General features: G+C 33.2%; 1 long non-coding RNA gene across 1 annotated transcript; it reads right to left on the bottom strand.

The window, feature by feature from the left end:
• Positions 1 to 1,556: 1,556 nt before the first annotated feature.
• LOC116583454 lies at positions 1,557 to 7,048 on the bottom strand. The gene is made up of 3 exons (XR_004282745.1): positions 6,931 to 7,048; positions 6,218 to 6,262; positions 1,557 to 1,688 (listed from the first exon to the last, which is right to left on the bottom strand). It is a non-coding gene; the product is annotated as an uncharacterized LOC116583454 (long non-coding RNA).
• Positions 7,049 to 7,835: the final 787 nt, after the last annotated feature.

The following is a 7,835-nucleotide window of genomic DNA, read 5'->3' as shown; positions in this document are numbered from 1 at the left end:
CTGGTGGCCTACAAACTGCTAATTAGAATTACTTTTATATATTTTATTCCCATTTTAAAACACATGTTATTAATCAGAAGTGAAATTTGTTGGAGTGTCTGGTTGTCTCAGTCAGTAGAGCATATGATTTTTTATCTTGAAGCCATGTGTTTGAGCCCCACATTGGCAGTAGAGTTAAAAAAAAAAAAAAGAGAATATCTTTAGGGAAATACAAATCAAAACCACAATGAGATATCACCTCACACCGGTCAGAATGGCTAAAATAAACAAGTCAGGAAATGACAGATGCTGGCGAGGATGCGGAGAAAGGGGAACCCTCCTACACTGTTGGTGGGAATGCAAGCTGGTGCAGCCACTCTGGAAAACAGCATGGAGGTTCCTCAAAATGTTGAAAATAGAACTGCCCTATGACCCAGCAATTGCACTATTGGGTATTTACCCTAAGGATACAAACGTAGTGATCCAAAGGGGCACATGCACCCGAATGTTTATAGCAGCAATGTCCACAATAGCCAAACTATGGAAAGAACCTAGATGTCCATCAACAGATGAATGGATCAAGAAGATGTGGTATATATACACAATGGAATACTATGCAGCCATCAAAAGAAATGAAATCTTGCCATTTGCGACAACATGGATGGAACTAGAGCGTATCATGCTTAGCGAAATAAGTCAAGCAGAGAAAGACAACTATCATATGATCTCCCTGATATGAGGAAGTGGTGATGCAACATGGGGGCTTAAGTGGGTAGGAGAAGAATAAATGAAACAAGATGGGATTGGGAGGGAGACAAACCATAAGTGACTCTTAATCTCACAAAACAAACTGAGGGTTGCTGGGGGGAGGGGGTTTGGGAGAAGGGGGTGGGATTATGGACATTGGGGAGGGTATGTGCTTTGGTGAGTGCTGTGAAGTGTGTAAACCTAGTGATTCACAGACCTGTACTCCTGGGGATAGAGTATTATGCCTCCATCAGAAAGGATGAATACCCAACTTTTGTAGCAACATGGACGGGACTGGAAGAGATTATGCTGAGTGAAATAAGTCAAGCAGAGAGAGTCAATTATCATATGGTTTCACTTATTTGTGGAGCATAACAAATAGCATGGAGGACATGGGGACTTAGAGTGGAGAAGGGAGTTGGGGGAAATTGGAAGGGGAGGTGAACCATGAGAGACTATGGACTCTGAAAAACAATCTGAGGGTTTTGAAGGGACGGGGGGTGGGAGGTTGGGGTACCAGGTGGTGGGTATTATAGAGGGCACGGATTGCATGGAGCACGGGGTGTGGTGCAAAAATAATAAATACTGTTATGCTGGAAATAAAAAATAAAATAAAATAAAATATATATTAAAAAAAAGTAAAATTTGTTGAATTTATAAATAATTGCCATAACTTATTATAAAATTAATTCAAAGATATTCTAATTTGAATGATAAATGTCCATTTAGTATTTTTGAGCTACTCTAACAAAACACCAAAGCCTGAGTGAGTAGTTTTTTAATACAACAGAAATTTATTTCTCACAATTCTGGAACTGAAAAGTTAAAGATCAAGGCAACAAAGTTAAAGATCAAAGCAGAGCTGGTGTCTGGTGAGAGCTTACTTTCTGATATATAGATGACCATCTTCTTCCTGTGTCTTTACATGGCAGAAGGGACTAGGGAGCTCTCCAGGCGGTCTTCTGTAAGAACATTAAACCTATTCATGAGGGCTTCATACTTAGGACTTAATCATCTCTCAAAGCCCCTATATTCAGTAATGTCACATGCAGAATTGGTTTCAACATACAAATGGGGTTTATAAATATTCAGTTGCTAACAACACGTAAATATTGTCGCTAATTATGCCAATAATTACTCATCCTCTTGTTCACATTTTTGTTGTTGCTCCTGAACAGTTTGATCCATTTCTATTTAATTTTTCTTGGTCTGCCTCTTATTATCTCTTTGTAAGTAGTAGCATGTGTTAGCATTACATCAATCCCTATTCTCTGTAGTCTCCGGGTTTGTCTGCTCTAATCTGAGAACTGCAAAGCACGCTGGGCACGCAGGACTCTATTCAAACCCCTGTGCTAAGAAATTTGAACAAACCCTAGCATGCCTTCCAACTGTTTCAGATGGAGTCATTAGAAGCATCCCACCGTCCTTTAAAACTTGGCTTGAGAAAACTCAAGGCTGCCAAAAGAATTTGCTACTTGTTCCAGCTAAGAACTCCCTGTCCTAGAGCATTTATTTTTTAAAAAGCTTCCTCTGTTCTTTTGATAAATATATGTATGTATCTCCTATAACCCAGTAGTATCTTTCTCAAGGACCTGGAAGCCATGCCTTTGAAATTTCTTTCAGAAAGGATAAGGACTCTGTCTCCCAAACTTTGTTGCAGAATAAAATTCTACCTTCAATATTGCCAGGTAGCAGACCCAGCTATCTGAATGGCTTTTACACTAACCAAGCCTTCATAATTTTTCATTTCCCTGACCAGACTAAGCCTCCACTTGTCTCTTCTTTAATCCCTCATTATCCCATAAAGCACCCAGACATCTCTGCACAAATCTGGGTCAGCCACAACACTTTTCCCTACTGCCAGTAGTTGTAGAATAAAATGTTTCCATTACTTTAGTTAATGTCCAGCTTTATCTTTGACCAACTAGAGTTAAAATGATGATGTAACACAGTAAGTTAAACATACAAATGTTTCTTCAAAGTGGACTAATAAGTCAATACTATCATGAACACCATCATCAAAATTATTCCTATTTCTAAATTTAAATTGTATTTATAATGAGTAGTTTACTCAAATCAGTAAAGAAAATAAAATCGTTTTATTAAAGTTCATAACCTTCAAAATTCACTTTATTGAAAATTCATTCAATTGTTATTGAACATTTTTAAAAAATTTGAGTTAATCTGTATAATACGGTTCTGATTGTAAGCGTTTAAGAATATTTGTTGACTTTAAATCATTTCTTATTTGCTAGAATCCAGTAAAGGTAAACATGACTTCACTAGAGAAGAGAAAAAGAATAAATAAAACATTTCTGAAAATCACAAATAGCAATGCATTGTATATTATTTAAAAGGCAAACTTTAGAATCATATTACTATTCTTAGAAATTGTATAATGTACATGAATTGTTTTTATAAATTTTAGGAAATAGTAACTAAAAGTAGGAATAAAATGATGACAATTATTTTTACAAATTTTAGCAAACACAAAATTCTTTAGGAATTTTTAGAACTATTAAAAATTATTTCAAAGTTTCAAAGCAATCAGAGATAACTAGATTCTTCCTTTTTGCTATTTTGCATTTCATTCTAAATCTTAAACTTCCCCTGTTTATTATTATCTTTTAAATATTTTCTATATTTTCATATGTTTATTTTAAAATGAGCTTAATCAGGTTAGTTTATAGATTTAGAATCTTTGTAGTAAATAACAATCTAGATTTACTTTTTTTTTAACCTCAAATGAGAATGCCTTTCATCTTTGCTACTGAAAATAGATGATAGATAGATGATAGATAGATGATAAACAGATGGATATTGTGTATGAAAGGCAATCAATTATTATCAGAGAAAAATAACCTGAGTCTAGTGATTAAAATAAAACATTTCTGAAGATAGAAATTATAATTGCTTTACTGATCTTAAGCTGCACTTTATACTCTGAATAAATTAGGCCATTATTATTCTATGTTCAAATTCCTAAGGGTATCTTGCCTTTGGTTTGTATCTATTTAATTCAGATCAGTTAGTGAACACCTTTGGTTAATGTCATGATATTTCCATTATAAAATTCAAACTCTCCTGAAAGAAGTGTGTCAAGTTACTACCCTTCAGTGAAGGTGCATTCCATTAAAGACTCTTTGCTTTTGGAGATTCTTTAGAATGTGTTTTAAGAGGAGAAGTTATTAAGAAACACTGTACAAATGTGCAATTGATTCATTCAATCTATTTCCTGCTATCATGCTATTTTTGTACATTTATCATTTCTAATAAAGTCTTTTGTATTTTTTTCTTTTTCTTCATTTCACTTGTCCTGTTCTAATCCATTTTCTTGCACTCTCATATCCAATATATTTACCTGTTCCACTTTTATTGTTTTCCAATGTGAATCCTACAAAGAAGAGCTTTTTCAGTTGAGTAGAGCTCACAGCATTCATTTATAGCCAATCAATTGTGCAAGTGGTGTAATGAATAATCAGAATATGGGAAAAATTATCAAAATAGAAAAGAGTAATAAATATAAATGAGACAGGACTAATCATTCCTTGAATATTGCCAGGATAATACTACTTTTGATTTCATACAAAATGAAAATTACAAAACATTTATCAATTTGTTTTATCCTGAATGCAAATGTCAGATCATATAGGATATTCTTGGGGATACAGAACATAGAAAATACTAGGTGAAGATGGTCTGTATAAAGTTGAAGTCCTAAATTTAGGGTGAAGTCATAAGGATTTGGGGCTTTAAACATTTCAGAAATCACATTTAGAAGCTTTTAAACACTGCTTGCTTGAAAGTTTATTTTTTCTTAGTTTACCAAACTCATGGGCAAGAATCCCACTGAGAACAAAAGTATTATTATTCATTAGTTCATTTTGTTGACCTTGAGATGTCAGCATCATGTGTATAGCTAGCAATATTGTAGGTAAATAAAAGAAAAAAGCAGACAGAGAAAGTAAGTAAAATGCATAAGTAGGAAGAAATGCTAAGAAAAATGTCCTTTTCTAGAAGCTTGAAGTAAAGATTAGATTATAGTTTGCAGCATCAAGGGCACATAGGAATGGCATGCAATGATCATGATTTATGGAAGTATTTTGGAAGGTGGAAAATCAATATATATTCTAAGAGTTCTGTTTTGCCCAGATTAATCTGAACTGTTCTCTCTCTTTTCATATCACACTGGCTTAATTGTGATAGTGATTTTAAAGTATATTCACATACACCCACAGTCATACGTACACATATATATCAGAACACTTTATTCTAATTAAAATACACATGTATGCATGTATTTAGCTTCACGAATTAAATATAAAAATCACTTTCAGAATACTCACATTTAGAGTTTTGAAATTTGAATAGGTTAATTGAATGTTTGGTTGTGGAAATTTTAAGAATTAAAATTAACAAATCACTAGTCTATGTTTAAAATGCTCCGGATTATTAGGCAAAATATAACTCCAATTCTGACTTCTTATATTTAAATGAACCCTAAATTTTTTTGTAGGACTTAGCAAAATTTATTAATGAGACAGTAAGGTGTTCATGAATTACCTGTTAGCCCCAAATACATAGGCAAGAGTGCCAGGATTTGGGGATGTTATCTACACTCATTTTGATAGAGTCAAACCAAGAGAGAAAGACAGGTGGTAAACTAACTGATCCTAATGCACATCTATTACCAGCCATGTTCATCTGGGGATGTGGGAAGAACATTAAATTCTTATTTTAACATCTCATTTTAAATTCTCAATGCCATTGCGAGAAATAAGGTTGTCTTCCACCTCAAAAATCTGTATAGGATATATATATATATATATATATATATATATATATATATATATACACACACAAGCCAGTTATTGGGAGAGTAAAATACATTAAGAAATCAGTCTTACTTAAACAAAGAAAAGTTGAAAAACCTCCCACAGTAAAATGCAAATAGATGACATAAAGACAGATAGATTGATTGATTTATAAACTGCTTGTATGGTTATTTTCAGTTTGGGTTTTAGACAATAGTGACCTTGGTAATCCCCTGAGTGTTATAGTCAACCTCCTCATTGAGTTGTTGACAGTATTGTTTTACCTAAACAAAATATAATATTTGTATTTTATAAACACATAAGTGTTTCCTAAATTAAATGTATATGGCAAAAAAGTGAAGCAGAAACAGGTTATGTGACTGTGTTTGTTGTTATGGGATTGTGAGGCCTAAAAGGACTCTTTTGGTAAAATTAAAGTTTGTTTAGAAATTAAGGTTTATCTTTTAAAACGTGCCTTCCAAGAGCTTTTTAATACTAAGTCAAGCACATCTTATACATTATTAAGGAACTAAAATTGTTACATACTGCTCAGCTCTCTTAGCATGAGTTTAAAATCAAGTCTAAGAAGTTTGTTGGCATGAGAAATTTATTATTTTTATCCTTAGAACCTATACATTTGGATGCTAAGTTGAACTTGTCATATTTCCAAAACTTACATGAATATAAAATGTCCTTAGAATAGCCAGTGCTTTAATATTTTCCTAGAAATACAAAAAAAAAATACCTATTTTGGTGATTTTATTATGAATACCTATTCATTTTATAATATAAAATGCATGTGAAAATAATTATTGAGCAAAAATTTATAATATAAACATCTGTCAATAATGACTTCATATAATTCAGAAACTGATATTTTACTACTTCCATTAAAATACAAAATGAAACAACCACCGTGTTTAGTTAATCCTCTGGTTACAAGTATAATCTTTAATGGACTATATTGGTTATTACAAATATAATAGATGAATATTATAGATAGGTATATGTTGATAAATATATATAAATAGTAAATGCAGAAGTAACAAATTATTATTATTATTAAAGAAATAACTAATAAGTGTTTATTCTAATATGAATAAGAGAATTTAAATGAATCTAAATGGCTGTTATGAAATACATCTGCATGTATCATACAAAGCAGTAAATGAGCAAAAAGTCTTGTTAGACTGTTTCTTTGTCTCCCAGACTGTGTGAAATCATTAAATAAAAGAAAAAGAAATGATAGAGTGAATCATTTCATGACATTTGCAAGACAAATTCTGAATGTATCCTTTGGCAGGGTGTAGCTTATATCTGATATGTTATATATCAGCATTTTATGCTCCTTAAAATTTTTAAAGAACTTAACTTCCTTTCCATTAGTAACTTGCACTTTCACTGGAAATGTTTTGAATTCTCTTCTGTTTATGTTTCAACCTCCTTGCATCCACACCTAAACACTTAAATAAGTCATATCACTTGCAGTTGATCATTCAGAATTCTCTACCTTCTAAAAAAAAAAAAAAGTTAACTCAAATTTATGTAGTAAGCTCTCTATACATTTCCAAACATCAGTTATCTCTTTAACAAAGATAAATTATTAAAATACCAGCAACTATGAAATTTAGTTGAGTGTATTACAACTTTGGTTTCCTTCCAGTTAAATGGAGAACCCCTACTTCCTCAGGTTGAGAGGGGGAGTTTTTGAACCTACAAGGTTTGTACAGGAACCATCATGGCAGCCTTTCTCCATGGTTGGGGAGAGGCTTGGTTGTTGTAATGCAAATACATTACAGTAAGTCTAGGACTTGCCCTGGTGCAGAAGTGGAAGAGGAGAGCATATGCTCTGCATTTATGGCTCTTGTTCTGTCAGCCTCAAGGTCTTGGAAGCCAGAAGGTCACGTTGTAGTGCCCCCTGTCCCCAAACCCAGGGTTTTAATTTATGTAATTAATTTATTTTTTAAATTAAATTAAATTAAATTAATTTGTCATAGTCCTTGCCTCCAGCTCATGTCTCTATCATTCCCCTTCAAGGACTGGGTACTCTGCCTCCCAGCATTTCTTCTCCTCTGATCTAGCTTCTCAGATCTAGAAAAGAGGTTTATTTTTTTTTTTATTTTTTTAAAATATTACTTATTTATTTGACAGAGAGAAGGAACACAAGCAGGGGGAGTGGAAGAGGGAGAAGCAGGCTTCCTGCTGAGCAGAGAGCCTGGTGCAGTGCTTGATTCCAGGACCCTGGAAGCAGATACTTAATGACTGAGCCACGCAGGCACCCGAAAAGAGAAGGTT

Source organism: Mustela erminea, chromosome 2, assembly GCF_009829155.1.
Source record: "Mustela erminea isolate mMusErm1 chromosome 2, mMusErm1.Pri, whole genome shotgun sequence".
NCBI lineage: Eukaryota > Metazoa > Chordata > Mammalia > Carnivora > Mustelidae > Mustela > Mustela erminea.
This window is presented reverse-complemented; position numbering and strand designations above follow the sequence as displayed.